Source organism: Oncorhynchus clarkii, chromosome 17, assembly GCF_045791955.1.
Source record: "Oncorhynchus clarkii lewisi isolate Uvic-CL-2024 chromosome 17, UVic_Ocla_1.0, whole genome shotgun sequence".
Classification (NCBI taxonomy): domain Eukaryota; kingdom Metazoa; phylum Chordata; class Actinopteri; order Salmoniformes; family Salmonidae; genus Oncorhynchus; species Oncorhynchus clarkii.
Window position 1 is genome coordinate 52,193,659 of NC_092163.1, and position 17,349 is coordinate 52,211,007.

Sequence of the window (17,349 nt, forward strand, 5' to 3'; positions counted from 1 at the left end):
ATTTAATCTGTAGCATAATAAACTGCATGCTTTCCCAAAGAGTTGTAGTGGGGGGGACCACACGTCATTACGTGACTCCAAGTTTACTTCCATATGATAGTTATTATATCAATACTTGCGCAGAGCAGTGTTTCCCAACTCCACATACATATTTGTTGTAGCACCAGACAAACTCACCTGATTCAACTAATTGAGGGCTTAATGATTAGTTATCAAGTTGAATCCGGTGTGCTTGTCCAGGGTTACAACAAAATGTGTGCTTTTGGGGGTACTCGAGGTTGATTAGTTTCCTACCTTTTTGTAAATAAATGTCTAAATCTAATCTAACACCACCAGTTAACACCTGCAAACTTTTTGATTGTATAGTGTAGACTGCATTTACTGCCTGTGATTGTTTACAAAAATCACATGATCATCTTCAGCTGTTTGATGCTTTTATGATGCCAGAGAAGTGGTGAAAGAAGCAGTTACAAAATAGAAGGTGTGTGTTCACAGACATTGTCCAATGTTGATGTAACCTAACAAAATGCAACTGTTTGATGTCTTCTGTGCACATATGAATGGCCCCTATGATGTAACTGCAATGATGAGATAGATGTTCTTCTTCTTTGTTTTATTTTCTCGCAGTCATACTGTGTTCAGTCGTGTTTGATCTTGCCTAGCCATCTTGTCTCAAGAGGACCACAATGGAAATAAGTCCCAGACTTTATTGTGTGTTATCCTCCATGCTTTAACAATGGAAATAAGTCCCAGACTTTGAGTGTTATCCTCCATGCTTTAACAATGGAAATAAGTACCAGACTTTATTGTGTGTTATCCTCCATGCTTTAACAATGGAAATAAGTCCCAGACTTTATTGAGTGTTATCCTCCATGCTTTCACTCATGTGCATGTATGGCTTTTTCTAGTTTTATGTGTGCTTGTTTTTTTAAATGGTCAAATTAATAAACTAAACTTCAGAAAGACTAGAAAGATTTTTGGAAAACTTTGTTTAATACCCGAAAATGGTAAACTGACAAAGACTAATGATTTTGTAGTGCAATTGATTGTAAAATAAACAACCACATTTTCGTGGGTAGATGTTCTCCATTTGAAATGAAGCCCATAAAGTTGCCAAGTTGCTGGAAGCCATTTTATTTTTGTTCTGCAACAGAGCTGTTTCTGGGAGATTTCTTGGAGTTAAGGAATTCTTATTCAATTCCCTTTCCTGTTTGAGTTGGGCACCATTAGTAAGTGGGCGTCTGTTGAACAATTGCAGAAATGCAACATTTCTAATGATCTCTCTTCTTTAAACAGATCCCCCAGTATCTATTTTGTCATTAACAAAGAGTGAGACCAAGCACACCATCAATGCTCAAACATAATCAGCAGCATAAAACACAGTGGATAAAATGTCTAGTTAAGTACACAATCAAAAACTGTCCAGCCTAGAGTCTAAACGTGACTTTAGTCTATGGTACACAACCACAATCATTCAGCTAATAGAATGACAGAAAATTAGCTGCTGTACAATGAGCTAAATTGAATTTGTGCGTCTAGCTGCACTGCTGTTCCATAAAGCATTTGTACGTTTGTAAATCATGTTCCCCTTCTTTGTTTTGATATCATTTGCACAGTATAATATGTATGATGAATAATTTTCCATACATGAGTCGGGCTTGATTGTGTTTTCAAACAGTCAATCATCTATTAGTGACATGGACATACATTTTTCAGATGCATCTCCAATCCACCACAGTGTACAATAACACCAGCAGGACAGTATGTTCTGTTTTATATTGTTGAATACATCACTTCAGTAATTGGTCATGAAAACACAAAGAACACAACCAACTCCTTTGCCTTAATTGGTCAGTGACTGAAAGAAAGGAAGATCATAGTGTGAATATGACTTCCGAGAAATATATGCATGTCATATAAAATGTCTCTCCAGCCTATTACTGACAACTGCTCACTATATAAGTGCAAATTTCAGTCCCAGTTCAAATACATTATTTACAATTGCTCTGGATATCATGCGCTCCAAATTCTGCATGCACTGACAGTCTCAACAAAGCCATTGAATATATCAGGAGTCCTCTGTGACTATACATTAGGTGGAATGGCATTTACTGCAATCAAATACTAATCAGCAGGGACAATAACGACAGCTATGTAGACATGGAACAGACTGGTCCCGTTTGGCAGTGATATAAGGACATACTTCTAGATGACAATGAGTTTAGGATAGCCTGAGTGTCAGTCGTTTTGTGCCATCATGCCAACTCCTTGTCACTCATTGTCATGCAAAAACATGATCGGATTGACAATGACGGCAATGGAGTTGACAAGAACACAACCAAATCTGAGACCAGGCTAAGTTTACAGTGTGTTGCAAAAGTATTCATCCCTCTTGGCATTTTTCCTATTTTGTTGCATTACAAACTGTAATTTAAATTGATTTTTATTTGGATTTTATGTAATAAAATAGTCCAAATTGGTGAAGTGAAAAAAATAAAAAATACTTGTTTAAAAATAAACAAAAAAAAACTGAAAAGTGGTGGGTGCATATGTATTCACCCCCTTTGCTATGAAGCCCCTAAATAAGATCTGGTTCAACCAATTACCTTCAGAAGTCACATAATTAGTTAAATAAAGTCCACCTGTGTGCAATCTAAGTGTCACATGATCTGTCACATGATCTCAGTATATATACACCTGTTCTGAAGGCCCCAGAGTCTGTAGCACCATTAAGCAAGGGCCACCACCAAGCAAGCGGCACCATGAAGACCAAGGAGTTCAACTTCCAGCAGGACAATGAACCTAAGCATACTGCTAAAGCAACACTTGAGTGGTTTAAGAGAAAACATTTAAATGTCTTGGAATGGCCTAGTAAAAGCCCAGACCTCAATCGAATTGAGAATCTGTGGTATGACTTAGACTGCTGTACACCAGTGGAACCCATCCGATTTGAAGGAGCTCGAGCAGTTTTTCCTTGAAGAATGGGCAAAACTCCAAGTGGCTTGGTGTGCCAAACTTTTAGAGACATACCCCAAGAGACTTGCAGCTGTAATTGCTGTAAAAGGTGTCTCTACAAAGTATTGACTTTGGGAGGGTGAATAGTTATGCAAGCTCAAGTTTTGTTTTTTTTGTCTTATTTCTTGTTTGTTTCACAATAAAAAATATTTAGCATCTTCAAAGTGGTAGGCATGTTGTGTAAATCAAATGATACAACCCCCCCCCACTTTAATTCCAGGTTGTAATGCAACAAAATCGGGAAAATGCCAAGGGGGGTGAATACTTTTGCAAGGCACTGTAGGAGCCTCTCAGACCGGTCTCTGTATCGTTATGAGAGCTGGTTGACAGTTTCTCACTGAATATAGCCATACTGTAAGGCATGAACAGGTGAGGAAATATAATATGGCCTGCCAAGGGAATGGATATCAGCAGTATTGTATGTCAGAAGTAGTGTTCCAAAGCGCCACACATTTATCAGAAAGCTGTTATTAGCTGTTCTGTTCCAGGGCCTGTCAGTGCCGCACTGGGAAACCAGTCTGTACCGTGTGACGGCCTGTCAGTCAATCACAGCTAATGTGTGTGCAATGCATTCTTACAATTAGGCAACTTGACAATTGCCTGAGCCCTCACATCCTCAGGGGCCTCGTTAACTTGGCATAATTTTGTTTAATAATACATAATTTTGTTATCTTGCCTTCCTCCTCCGCTCAAGACATTCCTCAGCTCGTGGGTAACCTCTGATCGGTTTTCTTCCTCTGAAATTGGCTCTAGTTTTCAAACAGTTGGGACTATTAGCGCTCTCTCTATGACGCTCACAGGCCACGCAGGACACATAGAAGGGATGGTGATAAAACTGCTATTTAAAACACTGCAGATCTTTTTTTCTACACATAATTATCACCTGACAATCTTCCCTGATGTTTTCTCGCACTTTTAGAGCCACAGGCATTGGCCCAGAATTTCCACATCAGTGCATCCCTAACTTGAATGTCTTAAACCAGATAGAAAATATGTAGAAATGATAATGGCCCTACATATTTTAAAATAGCTGCTCTTTTTCTGGCCCGCAAATCTTTGCCGCCCTACGTTGAATTTTGAATTCCCGGTTTTGGCTCTCGAGACAAAATTATTGCCCACCCAGTTTTTATGTTGTGATACAAAGACCTTTACTAGTAAAGGGCATTTAAAGTATTTTCTGTTAGCCTATTCATTCTGCTTTGTTCACTTAAAAGACACGTCTCCGAACAGCTCTTCGTTCAGTAGCCATGATCATGATAAATAAACATGAGTTGGGGCCTCAGACTGGCCTATGCGTAGGGCCTCCAAATCTGCTTTTGTGTGTGTGTGTGTGTACAGTATATATATATATCAGTGCCTTGCGAAAGTATTCGGCCCCCTTGAACTTTGCGACCTTTTGCCACATTTCAGGCTTCAAACATAAAGATATAAAACTGTATTTTTTTGTGAAGAATCAACAACAAGTGGGACACAATCATGAAGTGGAACGACATTTATTGGATATTTCAAACTTTTTTAACAAATCAAAAACTGAAAAATTGGGCGTGCAAAATTATTCAGCCCCTTTACTTTCAGTGCAGCAAACTCTCTCCAGAAGTTCAGTGAGGATCTCTGAATGATACAATGTTGACCTAAATGACTAATGATGATAAATACAATCCACCTGTGTGTAATCAAGTCTCCGTATAAATGCACCTGCACTGTGATAGTCTCAGAGGTCCGTTAAAAGCGCAGAGAGCATCATGAAGAACAAGGAACACACCAGGCACGTCCGAGATACTGTTGTGAAGAAGTTTAAAGCCGGATTTGGATACAAAAAGATTTCCCAAGCTTTAAACATCCCAAGGAGCACTGTGTAAGCGATAATATCGAAATGGAAGGAGTATCAGACCACTGCAAATCTACCAAGACCTGGCAGTCCCTCTAAACTTTCAGCTCATACAAGGAGAAGACTGATCAGAGATGCAGCCAAGAGGCCCATGATCACTCTGGATGAACTGCAGAGATCTACAGCTGAGGTGGGAGACTCTGTCCATAGGACAACAATCAGTCATATATTGCACAAATCTGGCCTTTATGGAAGAGTGGCAAGAAGAAAGCCATTTCTTAAAAATATTCATAAAAAGTGTTGTTTAAAGTTTGCCACAAGCCACCTGGGAGACACACCAAACATGTGGAAGAAGGTGCTCTGGTCAGATGAAACCAAAATTGAACTTTTTGGCAACAATGCAAAACGTTATGTTTGGCGTAAAAGCAACACCCTGAACACACCATCCCCACTGTCAAACATGGTGGTGGCAGCATCATGGTTTGGGCCTGCTTTTCTTAAGCAGGGACAGGGAAGATGGTTAAAATTGATGGGAAGATGGATGGAGCCAAATACAGGACCATTCTGGAAGAAAACCTGATGGAGTCTGCAAAAGACCTGAGACTGGGACAGAGATTTGTCTTCCAACAAGACAATGATCCAAAACATAAAGCAAAATCTACAATGGAATGGTTCAAAAATAAACATATCCAGGTGTTAGAATGGCCAAGTCAAAGTCCAGACCTGAATCCAATCGAGAATCTGTGGAAAGAACTGAAAACTGCTGTTCACAAATGCTCTCCATCCAACCTCACTGAGCTCGAGCTGTTTTGCAAGGAGGAATGGGAAAAAATGTCAGTCTCTCGATGTGCAAAACTGATAGAGACATACCCCAAGCGACTTACAGCTGTAATCGCAGCAAAAGGGGGCGCTACAAAGTATTAACTTAAGGGGGCTAAATAATTTTGCACGCCCAATTTTTCAGTTTTTGATTTGTTAAAAAAGTTTGAAATATCCAATAAATGTCGTTCCACTTCATGATTGTGTCCCACTTGTTGTTGATTCTTCACAAAAAAAATACAGTTTTATATCTTTATGTTTGAAGCCTGAAATGTGGCAAAAGGTCGCAAAGTTCAAGGGGGCCGAATACTTTCGCAAGGCACTGTATATATCAGTCTGATATGAGCAAATGTATGACTCATAGTTGTAGAACCATGTACTTATTGGAAGTACAGTATACTTCCTACACAAACTGACATGGACACAGAGAGACACAAACACCTAAATGTTCTGTACTTCATGATCACACTTACATGGACAGAAAGAGACACACGAACACACACATATCTAATAGTTCTATACCTCAGACTGTCTTGAGACAAAGGGTTGGAACTGGTTCAAAAAACAGAAAATAACAGTTATTTGAGGAACAGAACACAAAACGAAAACAAAAAGTGACCTATACTGTTCCAAAACTGAACCATTATTCTAAAAGCATAGGAACCGGGTTAATAACATTACTTTACATTCCAGGCATTTTTTTCCAGTCCAACAAAAATCGCAACAAAGCGCCTATGCAAAGCCCTCACTCTGTCACTCAGAAACGTATTACAACAACCGTTCATTCAATAGAATAAAATAAGGAGTAAAGTACAAAAATAACAGGTATCAGAATAAAAACATCTATTGCAGCTATAATGTCAGCGACATCAACAATGTCGCTGCGTGTGTGTAGGCTAACTGCCCCTCTGAAGCATAGGTCACTGTAGCCTATTTGCGACATTACAAGCGTGATTCAGAAATTGGAGAGAGATGTTTAATTAGAGAAGAGTGGAATTAATTTTTCATGGCTAGTTAAGGATACTATATTTATCACTTTTCACATTGTATTTATTAACTACAAAAAGATCAAACCTGTTTTTAATTCTACTGCTGCTCTGCACACACAAGCTTGTTAGCTAGCTAAAGTTTACTCTGGTCCAACATTAAACCAACTCGGAAGTTCAAAGACTTTGAAAGTTCCTCCATGGATGCCGCTCCTCCGTAGGTATAATTCTGTGAGCCTAATTCACATAATGCATGTCATAACAAGATGCCCAGTGCTTCAAGGCAAGCTTCCTTCATCCTCTCTCGCTATGCTGAAATTCAAGATAAAATGTGTTCATCTTTTAGGCTAACATATTGAAACTTGGACAAATCCAGACTGGAATATGATGACTGCAATCAGAGGACTCCATATGTGCTGATTGTATCCACAGTGTCCTAATGTGGGGAGAGGGAGAGCCGTTTGTTGGTGTGATAAATGACAACTGTGTTTGTAATGAACACAAATACAACATCAGTCTATGTCCTATAATCATGGCTTGTTAGTGGCAAAATGTATTGTTCCTCTAACTTCTGAGTTATTGAAACACTCAAAGGCTCATTCATGTGCACTTATGCACACAGACAGGCATAAACACACCTTTTATACACCTGATACAAACAATTACTGTTTATCGCAGATACAACAGTCAAGCAGGTAATACAAGTTTAACATAAGAGGTCTGACGTCACCAGTGGTGGAAAAAGTACCCAATTGTCATACTTGAGTAGAAGTGAAGATACCTTAATAGAACATGACTCAAGTAAAAGTTAGTACTACTTCAGTATTTGGTTTCAAATTCTGAAATATTAAGCAAACCAGATGGCAGAATTTGTGTTTTTTTATTAGATAGCTAGTGGCACACTCATAATTTACAAATGAAGCATTTGTGTTGAATGAGTTCGCCCGATCAGAGGCAGTAGGGATGACCAGGGAGGCTTTCTTGATAAGTGTGTGAATTGGATCATTTTCCTGTCCTGCTAAGCATTCAAAATGTAACGAGTACTTTTGTGTGTGAAGGAAAATGTATGGAGTACAAAGTACATTATTTTCTTTAGGAATGTATTGAAGTAAAAGTTATAAATAGTAAAGTAAAGTACAGATACCCCCCCAAAAAAGTAGTACTTTCAAGTATTTTTTACACCCCTGGACTAACCCCTGAATCACTATTTTAAATCTCTTATTCCCCCTTCATCAAAGGCTTGTTTTTGAAATGAGTAAATGATGAAAGGGATGAAAGCGAGAGCTGGATAATTCATGTATCCTCCAGCAATGTGTTTGTGAGGGGTGAGCACTAGACTATGGAGAATCAATCCATACCATTTCATCTCCATTGAAATATTTGAACCAAACACACCTCAAGCCACCCCACTGTCCTGTTCTTCCAAAACAAATGATGTGGCTTTGCTTTGCACCCACCCAACTTATTAGGCTACCAGGGAGAAAGGCAGTTATCATAGGAGACCTAGCTGACAACGACAGAGCACTGGACACAAAACATCTCTGCCACGTTAGACAAAGCTTCATTATCGCTCTGTGATTCTCCAGCATTATTGGCATCAGCAGGCCAATGTCATTGTCACTATAGAAACAACGGACAGGTTGTTTTTGTCTAGATCACTATGGCAGCCACCATGCCCGGCTCTGTTTTGACTGAGAGGGCTCCTGTGATTGGACAAGATCTTATCATGAACTGTAACTACCTCTGAAGTTTATATATAGTCTGGGATCTGTGGGCATGCATCTTTCAGTGCAGTGGGAACAGAACCGCTTCACATATTCCACATAAACATGTATAGGCCTAACAATTGTCTTGCAAACTCCAATCACAACAATCTTTATGTGGATTTTGCTGTATCAAAGTTGAGCTACAAGGGTAAGGTTTAAAGTAATTAAATAACTGACACTTGTGACTTATCTCATCAAGAGTTCTCCGGTGAACTGAGGTTGGGGTGTACATGCGCTGACTTCGACACTTATAATCAGTGAAATCACAAAAACAAAGAGAGCAGGAGGGTGTGTTCACTTCTCTCTGATCCTTGCAACAAATTAGGCTCTTGGCTGATGAGCTGCAATTGTGCTACAGATCATGGAGAGACTTGCCGGGAGTCACCACTTCCCTCAGAGTTTGTGAGAGAGAAGTACGAGACCTTATAATAACATATGCCATTTAGCAGATGCTTTATCCAAAGCGACTTAGTCATGCAAGCATACATTTTATGTATGGGTGGTCCCAGGAATCAAACCAACTATCCTGGCATTGCAAGCACCATGTTGTTCCAACTGAGCTACAAAGGGCGAGTGACTAAAACTTACCAGAGAACGAGGCCCTATGGTCTCAGCTCTGATGATGTGAGCGATGACACTTCCTTATTAGCAGGATACACATTTATTAACCATGTATCATGACTCAACTAGCTCCAATAAAGAGCACCATTCAGGCAGTCAAAAAGCCACCAGGTGAGCGAGGAGAGCCCTGGAGGGCTCCGTGATTAACTCCAGCTGGAGTGGCTCACTTACTTGACATCACAGGGCAAGGAGTGGGTGGATGAATTAGACCTGTCAGTTAGAGCCACTGTGAGACTCAGTACATGCTATTATAGCATGTCCTGTAGCTAGCTCTGTGCCTATATGCTCTCCTTCACACTGGCCAATTAGGAGGAGGACATGGAACAAATAGCTGAGCGGAGACAGCAAGATGGAGAGAGATGCCGAATGATAAGAACACAGACGAAAACGAATATAATTATTTGCCACACCCACACTGCAGCCAGCTTGAGTGTGGGCAAAAAGGAAACAAGATAACAAGAGAGGCCATCCGTCTTTTCTCTGGGGTTATTTTAAAGAGTTTGAGGAGTGGTGCAAACCTTGATTCAGTTGTAACTGCCTGTCTCTCTCATCAAAACAAAACATATGATGAGCGATACAACCAAAAGTGCTGTTGTGAGGACCCCACAAAGTCTCATGAAGTCATAAAACCTCCTCGATATGTTTCCCATTAATTCCTCAGAAAAAGTGACCAGCTGTGGTTCAAAAGTAGGCCTATTGTAACGACTCAATGGGCCAGTTCCCTGGACACAGATTAAGCCTAGTCCTGGACCAAAAAACATGCTCAATTTAAAGTGACCATTGAAATAGTTTTTTAGTCCAGGACTAAGCTTAATCTGTGTCCAGGAAACTGGCCCATTGAGTCGTATTTGACCAATTTGCACAACTACCAATAGACACAACGAGATTGATGCAGAGTCAGATGGGCATGAAACCTTATAGGGAGCTCATCATACTAAATCCTTGATCAAACACAACACAGCGGGTCAACAGCAGTCTCATTCCCAGCGCTCTTATCGGATTAACGTCCAGGCCGCCACCACATCAACGGGTCCCCCTGAGTATTCCCTACACTTTCCCCTTAGAGTCGTCTGGCCTGGACAGCAAACAATCTGTTGGATCAGGTTCACCAACATAGTTTAGTCAGGGTGGTGGTGATCAATCTGCCGGAACCCAATGAGTAGGTTGCCATTACCAACTCCTGCCAAATCAAATATACGGTAACTTTGAAACTAAAGCAAACTGATATCTAGTTTGTTCAATCACAAAACTTTTGGGATCCATGTTTTGGATCACACTGGAGGTTAATTCTGTTCTTTTGTGAATTGCCTCCAACGTCACGAGGGCATATTTTTCTTTGAATGCAGCTTACAATGACAATTTCTGAAGAGAAGAAAGTTAATAATTAGTATAGACAAAGACAACAACCTTCTGATATCCTAAAAGAGAATCTCAGGCAGAGAAGAAAAGGCTCCTAAATATAAGAGCTTGTGGAAGCTACTGTATGCACAGTAGGACAGAGGTGTGTGTGTACGCGCGTTTCAAAATGCTATATGTTTACTAAAATAATTGTACTAATGGCCTGGCATCAAAAACCAACACCACCACCAATTATCGCCTATTGTATCTGGCTTATTCCAGCATAAATCATTAAATACAGTCTCTGCAATTTTCAAAATTCATCACTCTTTAAAATGCTTGTTATACTGTGTGCTCTCACACACACACCTGTACTTTCTCTGAGCGCACATATCATGGAAGTGGAGTGTATCAGAGAGTGGGTGACTCGCAACAGCTTGTTTGTTGTCTCTCTCAGATTCATCCCTCCCTTTCGTTGACCCTGAGAATGGAATGTATATGTTTTAAATAACATTCTTAGAATGTTCTTTAAAAGTTTCTAAATGTTTTCATTGAAAGTTTCCTTAATGTTTTGAGAACATGACTTCAAATAGAACCATGAAGTAACCTGTAGAACGCAGAAGTACTGAAATTCCCACAGAAGAACGTTGTTCTTCTATGAGAACATTCCCAATGTCAAACCAGTTGGAGAATGTTCCTAGAACATGACCAAAATTAAACAGGAGAATGTTCCTAGAACATGACCAAAATTAAACAGGAGAATGTTCCTAGAACATGACCAAAATCTAAATTAAACAGGAGAATGTTCCTAGAACATGACCAAAATCTAAATTAAACAGGAGAATGTTCCTAGAACATGACCAAAATCTAAATTAAACAGGAGAATGTTCAAACTTTTAGGAAACCTTCTGTTAAAGTAATGAAATACCAAGAAAATACATGTTCCTTTAATGTGCTGGATAGTGCTCATCAATAATATGTAGACAACCCAAATGAAGTCATCAGTCATTACTGTGTATTTACAAACACATAAAAATGGATATCATTCATTCCTCACCGAGGTTCAGCAGACACATGCTCACATGGACTGGTACACACACGTGGAGAATAACACAGGACACTCAACGAGTAAGGTGGACATTTACAGTGTTCAGCTACAGTGTAATCGCATGTATGAAAACCGTTCCCTACCATTGTTATTTGACAATTACTTGTTCTATCTTTGACATCCTGGATCGGTGCAGCCTTCTCTCTTTCAACTGCCTCAAAACTAACAGCCGTATGAAAATTCCTATGATAAAGCTATCGCTCACAACAGTACACCCGAGGTTAAATTACTCCAGGTTATGGCAGGGAGAGAGAGGGTAGAAAGAGAGGGTTGAGGGTAAGAAGAGAGGAGACAGAGTGAGATATGGAGAGATTGTTCATAGATTATATTCATTATGGCCATGCCGATGGAAAATGTATAATTTAATTGTGAAGAAATCAGGGCACGGAATTATCTAACGAAGGTCGTCCTTTCTAGTTTCAAAGAGCGTAGTAGGCTAACTGCACAGATAAACCAAAGCAAGATAAAAGCAATGCAGATCAGAGAGCAGGTTCACAGCCAGGGAGACGAGAGACAAGCCAGGCACCGTGGCTGTGACAGTAGCAGGGGGCGTCTATAACAAGCTCAACTGAGTGCTGTGAGATATGAGCTGTCACACACTGGACATGAAAAGGAACACAATTTCACTGGCTGCAATTATTCCATGATGAGGGCCTCTCACGTCCCTCTCGTGGAGAGTGCTAAGGCAGGTTGAGGTGCGTGCCGGAGAGCCCCCAGAGAGGCCAGTCTCCCGCCCAGTAGCCACTCTCTGGTTAGCCCCTTGCTGTGCCAGAATATGAGACAGCGGCAGAAGGCTGCAGGAAAGCACTGTCCAAGCCAGCACACAGCAGTGCACGTGTTCCTGTATGCCTACAACACACACACACACACACACACACACACACACACACACACACACACACACACACACACACACACACACACACACACACACACACACACACACACACACACACACACACACACACACACACATTGTATGGATAATCAATACAAACAAAGAGGTTCAGCTCAGGCTTCTGCCATCTCTTTTCCTCCAACCTTCTTTTCATTCTCACCGTTGTTCCCTTTTACCCCATTCTGTCTAAAGAGGTTTTTCCTACATTCTGCATCTCTCTATAGGTGTTGTTTCTGTCTGAGGGAGTGTGCCTAGTGTTCCTTTGTTTGTTGGAACAGTAAAGTGAGAAGTGTATCTGCTGGCTTCTAAAATCCCTTCTGATGCTGAGTGCACCTCCACATGTGCCAAGAAACAAACACGTATACTGTGGAGTTTTCAGCTCCTTATTTTGATTTTAGCTACAGAAGAACACTGAAAACATTCAAGGGTAATGGAGTGTCCTTAGACTAGAGGGAATAGTGCCCCCTACTGGCCCTCCAACATCACTCTCGCATCATCTGGTCTCCCAAGGCTCGACCAACCCAACCCTGCTTAACTTTAGAGGCAAGACAGGATTAGGATGGTGGGTAATATGGCTCCTGACCACAGGAGGTTGGTGGCACGTTAATTGAGGAGGACAGCCTCGTGGTAATGGCTGGAGTGGAATGGTTAAAATACAAACGCATAGGTTCTGTGTGTTTGATGCCAATCCATTTGCTCCTTTCCAGCCATTATGAGGAGTACTCCCCTCGGCAGCCTCCACTGCTCCTGACTAAAGAAAGTTTTATCCCCAAACTTGACAAAAGAAATGCCGTGTTTGGATCTTGAATCTCTTGGGTAACTTATTTGGTAAGACACTACAAAAATGTCCCCTGTATTGGTTTCATTCTACTATATTAAACCACAATTAATACCAATCATGTGTTCACTAGCTCTGTGAGACTAGGATCCCCATAGTAAGTCAAGCAGACATGGTCCTATTGATACTGTCCCATGGTGATGGTTATTGTCTCTGTCAGGGGGATTACACTGTATTGACCTTAAAACAATCTGTCCCCGGGGTCGGCCACTGAGGACACAAACAAACACACAGAGGGACAGCAACTTCCTTCATAGATACTTTTCCATATTGGTAAAATCAGATGACAACCACTGGTTGTGTAGCTAGCTGCCTTTATTCAATCAATCAATCAATCAATCAATCAACCAACCACACACACACACACAGCGTTAAGGCATATAAATGTCACGTTAATGCCAACATTAACGTGACAGGTCACGCTGATGCACTAATGACCTGAGTAAATCTTGATCACGAATGGAAAAACATTTGAGTAGCTTTACCCTTAAGAATTGTTTTTTATCATATCTAATAGAACAAGCTCAAGCCTGTTTGATCCAATTTAAAGTAATCACAAAGCTTACACTGAGTGTACAAAACATTAGGAACAACTTCCTAATATTGAGCTGCACCCAGGGTCAAGATCTCTCACCAAGTCAAAACAGGGACCCAAACCAGCTACCTATCGGCCATCAGCCCAAGCTCCCAACCGCCAGGCCACCAACCATCCAAGATCCCCCTATAGTTCCCCAAGAACTGCCCCTCAACCATCCGAGTCCACCCCAAAAAACCTCTCCCTCCATTCCCCACCTCCAACAAGCCATCACCCCTCCAATGCACCAACAACCAACAAAGTGAACAAAAGATAAAAACAATGCAAAAACAAGATATCAAGGACAACAAAAATCAAAACAGCAAGGCCAACTGTATATACGTTTGAGTGCATGTGGTACTATTTACATGTGTATGTACAGTTGAAGTTGGAAGCTTACATACACTTAGGTTCGAGTCATTAAAACTCGCTTTTTCAACCACTCCACAAATTTCTTATGGAAATGAATAGTTGTGAAAATTAAAAATGTAAAAAAAATTGTGAAAATTATAGTTTTGGCAAGTGGGTTAGGACATCTACTTTGTGCATGACACAAGTCATTTTTCCAACAATTGTTTACAGACAGATTATTTCACTTATAATTCACTGTATCGCAATTCCAGTGGGTCAGAAGTTTACATACACTAAATTGACTGTGCCTTTAAACTGTGCCTTGAAAAATTCCAGAAAGTTATGTAATGGCATTATTAGCTTCTGATAGGCTAATTGACATCATTTGAGTCAATTGGAGGTGTACCTGTGGATGTATTTCAAGGCCTACCTTCAAACTCAGTGCCTCTTTGCTTAACATCCTGGGAAAATCAAAAGAAATCAGCCAAGACCTCAGAAAAAAATTGTAGACCTCCACAAGTCTGCTTCATCCTTGGGACAAATTTATAAACGCCTGAAGGTACCACGTTCATCTGTACAAACAATAGTACACAAGTATAAACACCATGGGACCACGTTCTGTCTCCTAGAGATGAACATACTTTGGTGCGAAAAGTGCAAATCAATCCCAGAACAACAGCAAAGGACCTTGTTTGCAGTTGCAAACCATAGTCTGGCTTTTTTATGGCAGTTTTGGAGCAGTGGCTTCTTCCTTGCTGAGCAGCCTTTCAGGTTATGTCGATATAGGACTCGTTTTACTGTGGATATACAGTGGGGCAAAAAAGTATTTAGTCAGCCACCAATTGTGCAAGTTCTCCCACTTAAAAAGATGAGGCCTGTAATTTTCATCATAGGTACACTTCAACTATGACAGACAAAATGAGAAAAAAAATCCAGAAAATTACATTGTAGGATTTTCTATGAATTTATTTGCAAATTATGGTGGAAAATAAGTATTTGGTCAATAACAAAAGTTTCTCAATACTTTGTTATATACCCTTTGTTGGCAATGACAGAGGTCAAACATTTTCTGTAAGTCTTCATAAGATTTTCACACACTGTTGCTGGTATTTTGGCCCATTCCTCCATGCAGATCTCCTCTAGAGCAGTGATGTTTTGGGGCTGTTGCTAGGCAGCACGATCTTTCAACTCCCTCCAAAGATTTTCTATGGGGTTGAGATCTGGAGACTGGCTAGGCCACTCCAGGACCTTGAAATGCTTCTTATGAAGCCACTCCTTCGTTGCCCGGGCGGTGTGTTTGGGATCATTGTCATGCTGAAAGACCCAGCCACGTTTCATCTTCAAAAAGTTATATTTTAGTTTCATCTGACCATATGACATTCTCCCAATCTTATTCTGGATCATCCAAATGCTCTCGAGCAAACTTCAGACAGGCCTGGACATGTACTGGCTTAAGCAGGGGGACACGTCTGGCACTGCAGGATTTGAGTCCCTGGCGGCGTAGTGTGTTACTGATGGTAGGCTTTGTTACTTTGGTCCCAGCTCTCTGCAGGTCATTCAATAGCCCCCCCCCGTGTGGTTCTGGGATTTTTGCTCACCGTTCTTGTGATCATTTTGACCCCACGGGGTGAGATCTTGCGTGGAGCCCCAGATCGAGGGAGATTATCAGTGGTCTTGTATGTCTTCCATTTCCTAATAATTGCTCCCACAGTTGATTTCTTCAAACCAAGCTGATTACCTATTGCAGATTCAGTCTTCCCAGCCTGGTGCAGGTCTACAATTTTGTTTCTGGTGTCCTTTGACAGCTCTTTGGTCTTGGCCATAGTGGAGTTTGGAGTGTGACAGTTTGAGGTTGTGGACAGGTGTCTTTTATACTGATAACAAGTTCAAACAGGTGCCATTAATACAGGTAACGAGTGTAGGACAGAGGAGCCTCTTAAAGAAGAAGTTACAGGTCTGTGAGAGCCAGAAATCTTGCTTGTTTGTAGGTGACCAAATACTTATTTTCCACCATAATTTGCAAATAAATTCATTAAAAATCCTACAATGTGATTTTCAGGATTTTTCTTCTCATTTTGTCTGTCATAGTTGAAGTGTACCTGTGATGAAAATTACAGGCGTCTCTCATCTTTTTAAGTGGGAGAACTTGCACAATTGGTGGCTGACTAAATACTTTTTTGCCCCACTGTATATCCACAGTAAAACGAGTCCTATATCGACATAACCTGAAAGGCTGCTCAGTAAGGAAGAAGCCACTGCTCCAAAACTGCCATAAAAAAGCCAGACTATGGTTTGCAACTGCACATGGGGACAAAGATCGTACTTTTTGGAGAAATGTCCTCTGGTCTGATGAAACAAAAATAGAACCGTTTGGCCATAATGACCATCGTTATGTTTGGAGGAAAAAGGGGGAAGCTTGCAAGCCGAAGAACACCATGCCAACAGTGAAGCATGGGGGGGGGGGGGGGGGGGCAGCATGATGTTGTGGGGGTGCTTTGCTGTAGGAGGGACTGGTGCACTTCACAAAATAGATGGCATTGACCCCACCCCAAGCAGATGACAATGACCCCAAGCATACTTCTAAAGTTGTGGCAAAATGGCAACAAAGTCAAGGTATTGGAGTGGCCATCACAAAGCCCTGATCTCAATCCTATAGGAAATGTGTGGGCAGAACTAAAAATGCGTGTGCGAGCAAGGAGGCCTACAATCCTGACTCAGTTACACCAGCTCTGTCAGGAGGAATGGGCCAAAATTCACCCAATTTATTGTGGGAAGCTTGTGGAAGGCTACCGAAACGTTTGACCCAAGTTAAACAATTTAAAGGCAATGCTACCAAATACTAATTGGGTGTATGTAAACTTCTGACCCACTGGGAATGTGATGAAATAAATAAAAGCTGAAATAAGTCACTCTCTACTATTATTCTGACATATCACATTCTTAAAATAAAGTGGTGATCCTAACTGACCTAAAATAGAGAATATCTACTAGTATTAAATGTCAGGAATTGTGAAAAACTGAGTTTAAATGTATTTGGTTAAGGTGTATGTAAACTTCCGACTTCAACTGCATGTGTAAGTGTGTCCGTGCATTTGAATGCGAGTGTGTGTATATGCATGTGTACACGCGTACAAGCACCTGTGCGGCAACAGCCTCAGGGAAACAGGCATTGGATATAACAGCATTGTCCCTTTGTGTCATTCAAAC